The sequence below is a fragment of the Sminthopsis crassicaudata genome, chromosome 1, assembly GCF_048593235.1.
Source record: "Sminthopsis crassicaudata isolate SCR6 chromosome 1, ASM4859323v1, whole genome shotgun sequence".
Classification (NCBI taxonomy): Eukaryota; Metazoa; Chordata; class Mammalia; order Dasyuromorphia; family Dasyuridae; genus Sminthopsis; species Sminthopsis crassicaudata.
The window spans coordinates 112841508-112857930 of NC_133617.1; positions in this window are offsets into that span (position 1 = coordinate 112841508).

Consider the following 16423-nt stretch of genomic DNA (forward strand, 5'->3'; position numbering starts at 1 on the left):
TCTGAGCAGAGTTTTCCTGGGTAAATAAATTATGGATGGGGAGGGGGAATAGAGAATATTCTGAGTAAATCTTTCAAAAGAGTTCTTTACATTGCATTTTTAGTTTTAAGTTTTCCCCTTCCTGCCCCCTCCTCCCTTAACCAATGTTTCCTATGAGTAGGTAGATTTGGTGAAAACTCATAGCAAATTCCCTCAGAACCATCTACATCCTGTTCTGTATCCAATTAGTACATTAAAAGGGTTTCCTTTGTGAATCAGAAACAAAATCTCTAGACTTTATGGACTCCTGAAGATTTGCTAGGCTTCTCTCTATACAGTATACTGAACAGAGAATGAAATGAGAAGATTTGTTAAATTCTCAAGAAGACAGGAAGAATCTATTGAATGAGTGCTCTGAAGATACTTCTGAGGGATGGAAGAAAAGCCATCTTGAAACATAAAGTATGTGCTCTGGATCTGAGAACCTATTTTCATATCTTCCTTCTGATACAATCTGTTTACCTGGGGTAGGTGCAACCTTCAGTTATATTTGACTCTCAGTTTCCTAATTGGTTCATTTTTAAAAATGTAGATATCGCACTATATCAATGTTTCTCAAAGTATAGTCCAGAGAATTCTAGGGATCTTTCAAACCTTATCAGAGGCTCCACAAGTTCAAAATTATCTTTTATTTCTAACATGGTAAATAAATATAAAAATAATCACACAAACAAAACTTCTTTGTAGAGATCCTCAATTTTTTTAATATTATAAAGCCATATTGGAATAAAAGTTTGAGAACCACTGGACTAGATACCTTCTAAGGTCTTTTCCAGCTTTAAACACAGAATTAAATAGAAAATAAATAGTATTTCAATCCAATTAGATTGTCAGTGATGAAAAGAACAGGGTAAATGCTATAAATGGCCTCTGGACAGAAATTACACAAACCCTAGACCCTTCTTGGTAAAAAGCAGAAGCTAAAAAAATGGGGATAATTACTGTGATCAATTAATTACTCTTATTTTATTTAAAGAATATCACAGGTAAGATATTACCTCAAAGTTGGTACAGTGGAAAAAATATATTTCTTGAAGTAGCGACAAGTATTTTAGTTTTTAAAAGACTGATGGAAATATGTAGGTTGAACTCAAGGCATGCTACTGTTTCAAAGGATTCATTATTTACACTAATTTGAATCTAACTCTTTTTCATAATTTTCTTAAGTAAATTGTAAAGTCCTAGGAGGTTAAGGTCAGGGACATCTCATGATTAAATCTATAAAGCAAGAAGTTTTTTATTCCTTAGAATCTCTGGAAATCCATTCCAGCCCCAATATTCTATAAGTTTATGCATCTATAATTCACTATTTTTTTTTTTGGAAAAAACAAACAAATAAACAAACAAAACCCAGTGTGCCCTATTTCCCTTACCATCCCTAAGCTATGCTTCATTATTTCAAGAAATCATTATTTTTTTCTCATGTAAGCATTGCCTCTAATGGTGCAGTTCACACTCCATCCATATTATATTGTGGTGCACAGGATAGATCTGTGGACATAAAATCAGCAAAACCTAAGTACAAAGTCAGGCTCAATCACTGTAGTGACACTGGGAAAGTATCTTTGTAATGGGCCAGAACTCTGAAAGTAGGATTTTTACAAGGTGTTAACTAAGTGGGATTGATAAAACAATGGTTATATAGTTTAGCTTGGTGATTAATGATTCTCTAGTTTAGTATGATTGATTTAATTTTACAACAAATAATGTTTCCCTAGTGATATAGTGATTGGTTTATACTTAGTATACTGCATATAAACTGGGACAAACTCAGCCAGAGTGGGGCTCGGAGAATGAGCCAGAGAAGACAGAGGACTGGAGGCTGGAGCACAAGCTCTCGGATTGAAACAGACTTCTAGACAGAAACCGTCATGGTGATCCTCCTGCTTCCCTCACATAAACCAAGACACATTCCAGAGTACCTCTAGAAAGCTAGAGTGGCTCCAAGCAAGGAGACAAGACTGTGAAGCAGACAATAAATACTTTTGGACTTTAACACCTGGCTATTCTCATGGTGATTATTCAGCAGAAACTGGTGATTATTCTGCTGAAAAGAAGGTTGGTCCAAAGACCTCCAGAAAACCAACCAGAAAACTACATCTCTTAGTCTCATTTTCCTCATCTGTAAACTGAGATAATGATAGCACCATTTTTAGAGTTGTTGTGGGGATAAAATGAAATAATATTTGGAAACTACCTTATAAATTTTAAAGTACTACATAAATGGTAGCTATTATTTATAATTATTATAGTGTAGCTATTGTTAATAATTATCTTATTCAGTTCCTATCCATGTTACTTCATACAGGGTTACTCTAATTATATGGTGGATATTCTCTGTCCTATACCTTTGTGCTAATACCAACAATGGACATGATCTATGAGCTGGTCATTTATCATTCTTAATATGTCATTAGCCCATCTCCTTTTTTTGTCATACATTTTCTGGGTAAAATGCTATATCACCTCATCATAAATTTACAGATGACCACAGAATTAGCTCTAAAAGGGGAATGAAAAGACATTTGATCCAATTCATTCATTTTATAGATGAGAAAAAGATCCAGAAGGGATTAATCAAAGATCAGAATTAGTTTTCTTTAAATTGTTCAATTATTTTTGTCACATGAACTCTGCATGACACAATAAAGAGTTTGTTTGACAAAAATACTAGAGCAATTTGTTATTTTTCTCGAGCTTAATTTACAAATGAGGATACTGAGGCTAACAGGGTTAAGTAACATATCCTATGTGTACAGCATGTTTCATCATTGATCCTTTAGGATTTGTGCTAGATCATGGCATTGACTAGAATTCTTAAATCTTTTAAAGTTATTTTTTTCTTTTATAATTTTGCTATTATATTATGCATTTTTCTCTTGGTTCTGTTCCCTTCACTATATATTAGTTCATACAAGGTTTCTCTGACACCATTTCCTTTATAATTTCTTATATAATAGTAATATTCCATCATACAATCATGATATAAATACAGATAAATCTATAGCTATAACTATATACTTTGTTCAGTCATTTCCCAAATGATATGTATTCTCCTTTGTTTCCAGTTCAATGAGTGATTAAAGAAAGGTTTTAAAATATTTTCACACATTTTTCTCTTCTTTTCGTGATATCTTTAAGGTATAGGCCTATTGGTGATATTAATGAGTCAAAAGAGATAGATGGGTAGGTAAATAGTTTTTTAATAGGTTTTTATTTACAAGATATATGCATGGGTAGTTTTTCAGCATTGACCCTTGAAAAACCTTCTGTTCCAACTTTTCCCCTGGATCTCCTATTGGAATTCAAAAGAGTGCTTTTGACAGGATTTGTGAATCAAAGGTTCTAGCTTCTTGAATTGATAATGCATCAGCTAGGAGGGGCTGGGAATCAGAAAGGAATAAATCAATCTGAAAGGATTAGTTTCTTTTTTTTTTTTTTCCAGTTCATTTTTTTTTATTTTATAATTATAATTTTATGACAGTATATATGCATGAGTAATTTTTTTAGTAACATTATCCCTTGTATTCATTTTTCCAAATTATCCCCTCCCTTCGTCTACTCCCTCCCCTAGACGACAGGCAATCCCATACATTTTACATGTGTTACAATATAACCTAGATACAATATATGTGTGTAAATCCCATTTTCTTGTTGCACATTAAGTATTAGATTCCGAAGGTGTAAGTAACCTGGATAGATAGACAGTAGTGCTAACAATTTACATTCACTTCCCAGTGTTCCTTCTCTGGGTGTAGTTGTTTCTGTCCATCATTGATCAACTGCAAGTGAGTTGGATCTTCTTTATTTTGAAGATATTCACTTCCATCAGAATACATCTTCATACAACATTGAAGTGTACAGTGATCTTCTGGTTCTATTCATTTCACTCAGCATCAGTTGATGTAAGTCTCTCCAAGTCTCTCTGTATTCCTCCTGTTGGTCATTTCTTACAGAACAATAATATTCCATAACATTCATATGCCATAATTTACCCAACCATTCTCCAATTGATGGACATCCATTCATTTTCCAGTTTCTAGCCACTATGAAAAGGGCTGCCACAAACATTTTGGCACGTACAGGTCCCTTTCCCTTCTTTAGTATTTCCTTGGGATATAAGCCCACTAGTAGCACTGTTGGGTCAAAGGGTATGCACATTTTGATAACTTTTTGGGCATAATTCCATATTGCTCTCCAGAATGGTTGGATTCTTTCACAACTCCACCAACAATGCATCAGTGTCCCAGTTTTCCCACAGCCCCTCCAACATTCATCATTATTAGTTCCTGTCATCTTAGCCAATCTGAGAGGTGTGTAGTGGTATCTCAGAGTTGTCTTAATTTGCATTTCTCTGATCAGTAGTGATTTGGAACACTTTCATATGAGTGAATATAATTTCAATTTCATCATCTGAGAATTGTCTATTCATAAGGGATTAATTTCTTAAAGGGAGCACAACCCACATTACTACCAGTGTAGTACACTTTGAATCTTACAACTTGTTCTTCTAATCTGTTTTATGAGTTAGGCCAGAGTAATCATTAAACCCATGCTTTCCATCAGTTGCCTGACCTCTCATTTTAAATTAGAGGAAGTAGAGCTTTGAATTTCTTATTTGTTTTGTGATTTGATTTATCTAATTCTGAGAATGCAAGATTGAGATCTCCCACTTTTATAGTTTTGCTATCTATTTGTTCTTACAACTCTCTTTGCTTCTCCTTTAGGAAGTTAGATGAGACACCACTTGGTGCATATATATTCAGTACTGATATTGCTTCATTGTCTATGCTACCCTTTAGCAAAATATAGTTTTCTTCCTTATCTCTTTTAATTAGATCAGTTTTTGCTTTTGCTTGATCTGAGATAAGGGTGGCTACCCCTGCTTTTTTGACTTCACCTGAAGCATAATAGATTCTGCTCAAGCCTTTTACCTTTAGTCTGTATGTATCACCCTGCTTTAAATGTGTTTCCTATAAACAACAGGGAGTTGGAGAAAATACTAAAATCAGCTAGAAATAAATTATTTAAATATTATGGAACCACAGTCAGGATTAAACAGGATTTAGTTTAAATTGGAGAGCTTAGAAAATAATATTCTGAAAGGCAAAGGATCTAGGATTGCAACCAAGAATGACCCTCCCTAAAACTGAGCATAATCCTTCAGTGATTGGGGTGGAAGGAGAAATAAATGTTTAATGAAATAGAGAACTTCCAAGAAAAGCCCATAGCTAAACAGAAAATTTTGATTTTCAAATACAAGACTCAAGAGAAGCATAAAAAGTCAAACAAGTAAAGAGAAATCATAAGGGATTCATTAGTTAACTGTTAACATCCTTCCATGGAAAGACTTATAAGAATTAAAAACTTTAGGCATGTACATAGATTGAAGGTTCAAGAATGAATTCTCTGTGAGGGGATGATATATTCCTCCCTCAAATAGATAAGAGGTTAGAAGAGGAATACAATAGGGGGGGGGGGAGGATGGAGTTAGGTGAGCACTTGAACTGTATACTCATCAGAACTGACTCAAAGAAAATATACACTCAATTGGGTATACAAATCTATCTTGCTCTATAAGGAAGTAGAAAGTGAGGAGAATGAAAAGGGAGAGGAAAGACTGATATAATGGAGGGCAGATTGGGGAAGGCAGTGGTCAGAAGTAAAACAATTGTGAAGACAGAATGGAAAGAGAGAAACTGACAGACAGACATAGAAACAGAGATGAATATTGATGTAAATATGAGATTAGAGCAATATATCACAAGTATCATATACTATAACCAGGTAGGAACTAGGAATTATAGTAGGAATGCAGCACTGACTCAATATCAGGAAAACAAATATATATATATATACACGTATGTATATAATTGATCACATCAACAACAAAACCAAGAGAAATTATATGATTATCTCAATAGATTTAGAAAAGTTTTTTGGAAAAAATACAGTTTCCATGTCTGTTAGAACTTGAGAACATAGGAATGAATAGAAATTTAATTAAAATGATTAATAATATTTATCTAAAGGTATCAGCAAGCATTATCTTTTATGAGAATAAGGGAAGAATTTATGAATAAATAAGAGATAGAGTATATTATGAGATGTAAAATAAATAAATTTGATGATAACAAATTAAACAAGATTTTGCACAAACAAAACTGACACATTGAAGATTAGAAGGAAAGCAGAAAGCTGGGGGAAATTTTTACAGCAAGTGTTTCTGATAAAGACCTAATTTTTCAAATATGGAGAGAACTGATTGATAAGAATACAAGTCATTTCCTCAGTGACAAATGATCAAAGGACACAAGCAGGCACTTTTCAAACAAAGAAATCAAAGCTATCTACAGATTAAAATAATGCTCTAAATCACCATTGATTATAGAAATTAAAATTAAAACTGCCTTGAGCCACAATTATCAGATTGGCTAATATGACCGAAAAGAAAAATAATGAATTTTGGAGGGAATGTGGAAAAACTGGGACACTACTAAATGGTTGGTGGAGCTTTGAAATGATCCAACCATTTTAGAAAATGATTTGGAACTGTATTATAAAGGATTATAAAACTATGAATATCTTTTGAATCATCAATACTATTACTAGGTCTGTATCCTAAAGAGATTTTTTTTAAAGGGTGAGGAAGGGCCTAATTGTACAAAAATATTTATAGCAGCTCTTTTTTGTAGTGGCAAATAATAGGCAAATTATTGGGATATATATAAATATATATATATATATATATATATATATATATATATATATATGCACATCAGGGAATTGCTGAACAAGTTGTAGTATATGATTTTAATGGAATGCTATTGTGCTATGAGAAATGATGAGCAAAATGATTTCCAAAAAACATTGAAAGAGTTACATGAAGTAATTCAGAGTGAAGTGAGCAGAACCCAGAACATTGTTCATAGCAGCAACAGTATTATGCAATGATCAACAGTATGAGACAACTATTATCCTCAGCAATACAATGATATAAGACAATTCCGAAGAATTCATGATGAAAAATGTCATCTGCTTCCAGAAAAACAAAACAAAACAAAACAAAACAAAACAAAACAAAAACAAAAAACTGATGGGAGTCAATGCAAATTGGAGCATAATATTTTCTTCAATTTGTTTTTGTGGGGTTTTGGGTATGTTTTCTTTCACAATATAAATGACATTAATGTTATTTATAGAAATGTGTTTTTCATGAATGCACATGTAAAACCTTTATCAAATTGTTTCCTATCTCAGGGAGGATAAAGCAGAGGCAAAGAGAATTTATAACTCATTTTACATGCACTGAGAACAATAAAAAAAATTTAAGTCCATTTTTAAAAATGAGGTTTGGTTTCCTTGGTTCTTGGTTTCATAATTGCAAAAGTTTATTCAATATTGACTATTTCAATTACAAAAGCATTAGAATATCTTATCTGGGGCTGACCATTACATTCATGGTTTCTTTACCTGAACATATTAAATAAAACAATTATCAGACCATAAAGTTTAAATATTTGTTGGGACATTGATAGTTTCTTATAGACTCATAAACTATAACTCAAAGTAGAAAAAAGGGAAGAGGATTGTCCAAATTTGGAATTAATGTATCATACCCCACCTTCACTGTTTCTTTCCTATATCATTCCATGTACATAAGATTTAGGATAGGTGACAAGAAATTTAATCTTTCTAAATATATGTTTTCCCACGTAAAAGATGATATGTGTTCTTCCATGCTATGAGAATGAAATTGTCATTTTTAAAAAAAAATGTCTTGTATATACTATGAAGCATTATATAATTGAAAGGCTTTTTCCTAGTGCTAGTATATTTGTAAAAAAATAATAAAACACATTCATTGCCTTTCGTTATGTGGGTACTTTTCATTTACTTTGTATGTACCCATTTATTACTATGTTGTTTCCCCAGTTAAAATGTAAACTTCTTGAGAAAAAAAAAGAAAGTATTCTGGTTTCATCATCATAGAAAAAAAAAAAAAAGGAACTGTGGCTTGGGGTGAGTAAACTGGTGTTAAACTGATTTTAATAATCCACTTTGCTTGTGTTCTTTTTATTATTTTTTAACCATTAAGCACAAAATCAAAGAGATAGTTTAGTTGTAGGGTGGGGCTTATAAACTTATTTACCTCCTTAGACCTTTAAAACGTTCTTTCCTTCCTTCAATTTTTCTTTCTCTGAGGCAACCATTGGGATAGCTAGTTGGCACAGTGAAAAGAACACTGACCTTGGGATCAGGAAGATCTGAGTTGAAATCCAGCCTCAAAGATCTACTAGCTTTATGACCCCAGGCAAGCCATTTAACTTGATTTGCCCTAATTCTTTATCTGTAAAATAGGGACATATTGGAGATGTAAATGGCAAATCAAAATAGTAGACTTGCTAAGAAAACCCCATTGATCAGATATGACTGAATGACTTAACAACAAAGCAATTGGTTTTCAAAACAGTAAATTTTATCTTAATATTGGGTGTTTTAAATTTAAGTTGTGACAAAGTACATCTGATAAAAATAAATTATGATTTCTAAGAATTTGTTAAAATAGACAGGAGACATTTTGATTTATAATAGTGTAATTATAAGTAGAACATTTAATACCCTTAAAATTCAGAGCTCTACTTCCTCTAATTTTAAATGAGAGATAAGGCAATTGATGGAAAGCTTGGGTTGAATGATTACCCTGGCCTAACTCATAAAACAGATTAGAAGAACAAGTTGTAAGATTCAAAGTGTACTACACTGGTAGTGATGTGGGTTGTGCTCCCTTTAAGAAACTAATCCTTTCAGATTGATTTATTTCTTTCTGATTCCCAGCCCCTCCTAGCAGATGCATTATCAATTCAAGAAGCTAGGACCTTTGATTCACAAATCCTGTCAAAAGCACTCTTTTGAATTCCAATAGGAGATCCAGGCTCTCACCCCCACCCAGATTTGACAATGCTTGGGTTTAAACTTGGGATACCACCTACAGGCCCCTTTAGCTAAATCTTTCACTATAAAAGAGCTATGCTGAATCTCTCTCTTTCCAGTGGTTCCTAACAAGGCAGCTTTATGCCTGGCATGCCAAAGGTCTCTGTCCACTGGAATCCTATTCCGGTGCCCTTTTATCTCTACTTTCACCTTTTACTAACTAGACTTTAACTTTACTTCCAAACCCCATAATAAACCTCCTTTATCAATCTAGGTTTTTGGGTCTGTAAATTCCTTACAGGGGACTCTATGCTGCCACTAGACTTCATTTAACTCTGTATTCTTGCACCGAATCCAAAGGGGTTTCAGGGGAGCTCTATTTGACTCCCTGTACACCAACCTGCCACTAGACCTCAATTAAACGTAATTTCATTCTAAACCTCGTCAGTAGCTTTTCTTCCTAAATTCTTATTCTGACTACTAAATAATTGTGTGGTTTTGGTCATGTTGCTCAAAGTCTTCATGTGCCAATTTCTTCACTTCTAAAATGAGAAAGTTGTACATAATATTCTTCTAGGTCTGTTTCACCTTTAATGTTCTATGACTCTATGGCATAATTTATAAGGAATTTAATATAGGATTGATAGTTAACACAGACCATCTGAGTTCTTTTGTCTTCTGGTTGCATAGTACTTGGCACTTAGAGCTACTTAGTTGTTGTCCTTGGTTCTCAAAGAGGATCAAAATGACATCACTATGTTAGAATCAAGTTGCAATGCATTCAAATGTGATTGATCAAACCAATACAAGGTTGGAATGTTCTATAGGTTGGACAAAAATAGTCCATGGGACAATTTGGCATGGGTTCTCTAAATTTGTACATCTCATTTTTTTTTTTTTAAATCTACTTTCCTCATACAGCACAGCATGATCTCTGATATTGGCATATTATATTAGATTGTCCTGTGTCAGTATCTCCCATATCACTCAATTGACCCTAACACTCTTAAGAGAGATCATGAGAGTGTTCTTATTTTGCTTTTACTATCATGTAAGTGCTTGTGCTATGTGAATTCTCCATAAAATAATCTTTTAGGCAAGTGTATGTTTGGCACTGAACAATGTGACTAGTCCAACAGTTTTATTTGTTGCAGTAGAGTTTGAATGCTTGGCAGTTAAGTTTGAGAAAGGATCTCAGTGTTTGTTACCTAATCCTGCCAGGTGATCTCCAGAATCTTCCTGAGACAATTCAGATGGAAGTATTTGATTTACTAACATGGTGCTGATATACTCTCCAGATTTCACAGTGAGGACATCAAAATGTCTCTGTAGACCTTTACTTTGGTAATCAATGTAATATCTCTTTTCCTTCACACTTTCCTTTGGAAAATCACAAACACAGCACTAACTCCGACAATGCGAGTTTAAAGTTTATTGTCAATGTGTATATCCATGAAAATTATATTGCCAAAGTAAATGGAATCATCCACAGCATTTAAAACTTTTCCCATTTCCTGAAACCAATGGTTCTACATATAATGATGTGATGCTGGCTGACGGGGCATCTACGTTTCCTTGATATTAATTATTAGGCCAAAATTAGTGTAAGCAGGACATAGAGCAAAGATGATGGAGTAAAAGCAGGCACTTGCCCAAGTTCTCCCCCAAACTCTAAACAAATATGATAGTAGCAGAACACACAAAAAGATGGAATGACACAATTTTCCAGCTCAGGACAACTTAGGTCAGCAGGAAAGATCTGTCACACCAGGATGAAAGTGGACCACTATCTAGTGCAGACCATGCTGATACAACTCCAGCCCCAGAAAGCCAAGAACAGACTCAGAGAATCATTGGCAGCAGTGATGGTGGTTTCCAGACCTTTCAATGCACAGACATAAAAGATAACTTAGAAGGTCAACAGGAAAGGTATGTCACAGCTAGGTAAGAATGAATCACAGTCTGTGCAAGCCATGCCAGCACAGTTTTGATCAAGTAAACCAGAAACAAGCCTTAGGAGTCACTGAATCATTAATAGTTGCAGTAGCTTCTAGAACTCTCAGCTAACAGACAATAATGGCTAGAAAGAGATTCCAATGATCTTGTCGCTTGCACTGAGGCAGGACTCTTGTTTTACCCATACTTTCATCTGGGTTACAGTCCAGGCTGACAGTCCCTAAGTGAGGAGGAGCACTGGCACAGCAGAGTTTGCAGCCACAGTAAAGTAGGAACCATCCTCAAAACTCCAAGGCAGAAAAGAGTGTTGGTGGTTGCTCACAAGCAACTGGCTCACAGGCCAGGAGAGTCGTAAGCACACTGTTCCTTAGATCGTACTACCTTAGAAGAATTTAAAATTTACAGATCTCTCTAAGTATCTCCAAAAATAACTATACAATACCTCTGAAGCTTTGGTCAGTGCACTCTCCACCATGGAAACAGAACCCTACTTTAACAGAGTTAAGAGTGAAGTAATAGGCTAGAAAGATAAGCAAATGACAAAAAAAGATTCTAGACATAGAAAGTTACTATGATGACAAGGGAGAACAAAACACGCACTCAGAAGATAACTAAGTCAAAGCTCCTACACCCAAAGCCTTCAAAGAAAATATGAATTGTTCTCAGGCCAAGGAAGAACTCAAAAAGAATTTTGAAAATCAAGTAAGAAAGGTAGAGCAAAAATAGTACAAGAAGCAGAGAATCAATCCATGCTTTGTTACTTTTAGCTGCAGTAACTGACTTGAGCACATAATCATCTGAAAAAACAAAAAAATCATGCACCAATACTCTTTCCACTTTAGTCTTGAGTTACACGCTTTTCAGATTCAATAATTTACCATAAATTAAGTAGTTGACCTTGATGCCTTTTTGTCATCATTGAAGGCAATATAGCTGAAAACATCATATTAAAAACATGAGAGAAAACATACAATGTGGCTTCACTCCATTGGTGATGGGGAAAGTGAAAGAGCATCATCCATTATCCAGAATCTTGAAAAACATGTTGTCATGAAATTGACATACAATACTGATGAACTTATACAGGCAACCACATGTTGACATAATTTTCCTTAAGCCTTCACAATTGATGGTATCAAACTTCTTAGTCAGTTCTACAAATGTGTACAGAGTTTTATTCTGCTCCTGGCATTTCTCCTTGAGTTGTTGGGCAGCAAACACAATATATATTATTCCTCAGCCTTTTCTGAAGTCACTTTCTAAAGCTCTCAGATAACGAATCAGAGTATTAAGGAGGAAAGAATCTTCCTAGCAGTGACTAAGAGAGAGACCCCCCATGATAGTCACAGGAGAATCTATTTCCTCTACTTTTATAGAGATGGACAATGGAGGTATCCTTGAACTCCTGGGGGATAACATAACCTGGACAATTTCAATCAAGTTTTGTAAAATCAATAACCTCATATACATATCCCTTGTAAATCTTAGCTGCAATAGAATCAGCACCAGATGATTTGCCACAAGAAAGGAGTCTAATGGTAATCCAAACTTTTTCACCAGTTGGAACTTCAACTAGGGAGGGATTGAGTTCAACCTGAGTTAAAATCAATGACCTGAGCATTGATGTTGATGGTGGTCTGTTGAGAACACTATGAAAGTGTTCTGTCCATCCTTCTAGGTTCATGTCCTTATTACTAATCAATGAGACTTTATCACATTGAGGTGCATCATGGATCTTTGGCTCATAAATAGCCTTAAGGGAATCATAAAAGCACTTTGGATTATTAATGTATACATGAAATTGAGTTTCATCTGCTTTCTTATTGAGCCAAGAATCTTGCATTTCTTTAAGCTTTAAATCTACTTTACTTTTGGTGGAGCTCAACATTGTCTTCTTAGAGATGGATGAACTCACTCTATGGAGTTCTCATTTTTCATTTAGCAGCTTCTGAATTTCCTTATCATTTTTTATCAAACCAGATTTGTGTTTGTGGGTGTTCTGACTGAGATAAGCAAATGCAGTGCTATATATCAAATCTCTGAAAGCTGTCTATTTCCTTTTCTGCTCCATGGTTGCCAACTCTGTTTTGGCTCAACTTTCCCTCCAAGTTAGCAAGAAATTGTTTCCATTCAGAGAAGTTCTCTAGTTTGCTGACATTAAGTCTTCTGGCAGTCATTTTGCCTTGAGATTGCTGCTTTTGTTTAATTTGAATATTTAGCATGGAAAGGATAAATCTATGATCAGTCCAGCACTCTGTAACCTACATTGCCTTCATCACTATCACATCCTGACTTGTCTCTTCTCTTTACAATGACATAATAGTCCAATGTTTCCTGTGAGGGTATATCCCTAAAGTTTTATTGTATTTAGGTTCATGATGAGAAGATCATAGATCACAAGTCTTCACTTGAAAGTGACCATTCCTATGGTTGTTACCAACTCTATTCTTCCCAACGACTCCCTGCCATGTCTGGTAGTCTGAGCCTACTCTAGCATTAAAGTCATTCATATTTATAGGCTTGGTTTCTTTTGGTACATTGACAATTAGGGTCTCAAAGTCATCTTTATATTTTTATTGGACATCATCAGAGTTTGTCATGGAAAGAGTATAGGAATATACTGTAAATATACTGTATTACTATAGGACTATAGTAATACAGTATTTTCCTTCAAGTGGCAATTGCATTGTCATGAACTTGTTGTTCACTCCTTTTGTTAGTCATACAAGCCTGTTGACTAGATTAGTTTTTATTTAAAAACCTATATCAACTTCACAGCACTCCCATTCACTGTGATTACTCCAGAAAAAAAAAAAAAAGAAAGAAAATGTTTATAGAATAAATGAATTTACAGGTTCATAGCATCATCTTGACAAAAGTATGTGGTTTAGTCATTTTTTCAGATGTATCTAACATCTTGTGACCTCATTTGGGGATTGGCAAAGATACTAGAAAGATTTGCCATTTCCTTCTCCAGTTCAATTCTCAAATGAGGAAATTGAGGCAAACAGAGTGAAGTGATTTGCTAAGCATCACTACCTACTTAGTGCTTGATGAGTTTTCTTGACCCTAGGCTTAGTGCCCTATTTACTGCACCTCCTAGCTGCCTAACAAAATTATGCAATATTGGAATTGGAGTCCAGAAGATCAGGGTTCAAATTCATCTGATACTCCATTAATTTAGTAACTTGTTCATTCATCCAAAAACTTATTGTGAACTGGAGAATAAAGGTAAAAAAGAAATAGTACTTAACTTCAAGTAACTTGTATTCTCTGGAAGAAAGACATAATGCATAGAAAGATTCATTAATACAAATATGTGTGTGTATATAAAAATATAGTAGATACAAAGTAATTTGGAGAGGGGACATAATCATTTATAGGAAACAAAGCAACTACATACGTTATGTTAATTGAATTTCACATCAAGAGGAAAGTTGTGTAGCAAACATATAGTTAGATTTATTTTACAGATGGATAAACTAAGGTTCATAAAGATAAAAGTAATTAGAACCTGGTTACTGTTAATAAAAATAAGATCTCAGACTGAGATAGTTGACTATCTATAACCATTTTAATCTAATATTATTTCTATTGCATAATATTTTTATTCCTTTTAGCAGATAAATAAATCACTTTCCTTATTTTAATGTTTATGAATTTTCTTCCTTCTTTTATCTCAATTTTTCCCTTTAAGATGTGTTCTGGAAATAATATTTGGCAAGGATAGAATTGCATTACTTGGGTTTGAGGAGAAATGTATTGTACCAACTTCTTTTAAAACTATTTTTGGATTACATTTTAGTTCTAAACTGTTTCCCTCTATACCTACTAACCTTATACTACAGAAGGACAACCTTTGGTATGCATATACACAGATAGGTGTCTGTATGTGTATACATATATATATATATATATATATATATATATATATATATATATATATATATATATATATATATATATATACATACACACACACATATATATGTATGTATGTATATATATGTATGTATATATATGTATATACACATGCAAATAAATATATGTGTACACAAATATATGTATACACATACATATATACATATACTTATCTATATAATTCCATATATCAGTTCTTTTTTTTTTTTTTTTTTAACATGGGACATCTTCCTTCATAGATACTTTGTAATTGATTTGAACATTCATATAATTCAGCATGTTAGGTAAATACATTTACTCTTCAAACAATATTGCTGTTATTGTATATAGCATTCTCTTGGTTCTGCTCACTTTACAATTCATTATTTCATGCAAGTCTTTCCACATTTTTTCTAAAATCAACTTATTCATATTTTATAGTACAGTAGTATTCCATCACTATCATATACCACAACTTATTCAGGAATTTCCTAATACTCAATTCCCAATTCATCCTCAGTTTCTAGTTCTCTATCACCACAAAAAGAACTGCTTTAAATATTTTAGACCATAGAGGGTTTTTTTTTCCCCCTTTTTTTGCCTGATCACTTTGAAAAATAGAAATAATAGTAGTATTGTTAAATCAGATGTTGTAACTTTCTCAATCCCTATTCTCTCGAATTCCTCATTCTTAAATTATTCCCTATGTTCTAAATTGACTAAATATTTTTGAGCCTTCAAAAAGTTCTGTTCCAGTCAAGCCGTACATGTAGTAAATTTTAATGAGGATACATTTCCAATTCCCTGTATCATAGTTTGAAGAACCATAAACTCATGATTCAGATTTGTATCCATTAGTTTGACCTATAGAACACTTTTTTCATAGATTTCTGGTGTTTGGAAGTTTCTAGTTTATTTAGCTAGGAATCCCAGTTTGACCAAGTGTTAAAACATTTCTATGGCAGTCTTGATTTCATAATAGTGCTTTATATCTGTTTGTTTGTTTTTTGTTTTTGTTTTTTTGTTTTTTTTTTTTTAAATTTAACTGAACGAGAATTCCCTTTCTCTGACAAAGGGCAATCGAACCTTTTCTTGAAGACTTCAAGGAAAAGGAGATGCAGCACCTCCTACACAATGCCCATTTCACTTTAAGTGGGTGTAATTTGCAAGGATTTTAATCAATAATATTAATTATTTAGAGAAAATACAGAAAATTTGGACCAGGACCTTAACTCATAGACAAATGAGACATGGATCTAGGGTTCTTTACTGGGAAGCCAGTGATCTATTATATAGACATATACAGAGAGGATGGTACTAGATAAGTGTCACTGAGAGCAGTGTCAGAGGGCAGCTAGGTGGCACAGTGGATAGAGCACCAGTCTTGAATTCAGGAGGACCAGAGTTCAAATCTGGTCTCAGTCAGGCACTTAGGACTTCCTAGCTGTGTGACCCTGGGCAAGTCCCTTAACCCCAGCCTCAGGGGGAAAAAAAATAATATTAGTTATAATTATTGATGGAACTGTGAATGGATCTAGCCATTCTGGAGAGCAATTTTGGAACTATGCTCAAAAAGTTATCAAACTGTATTCCC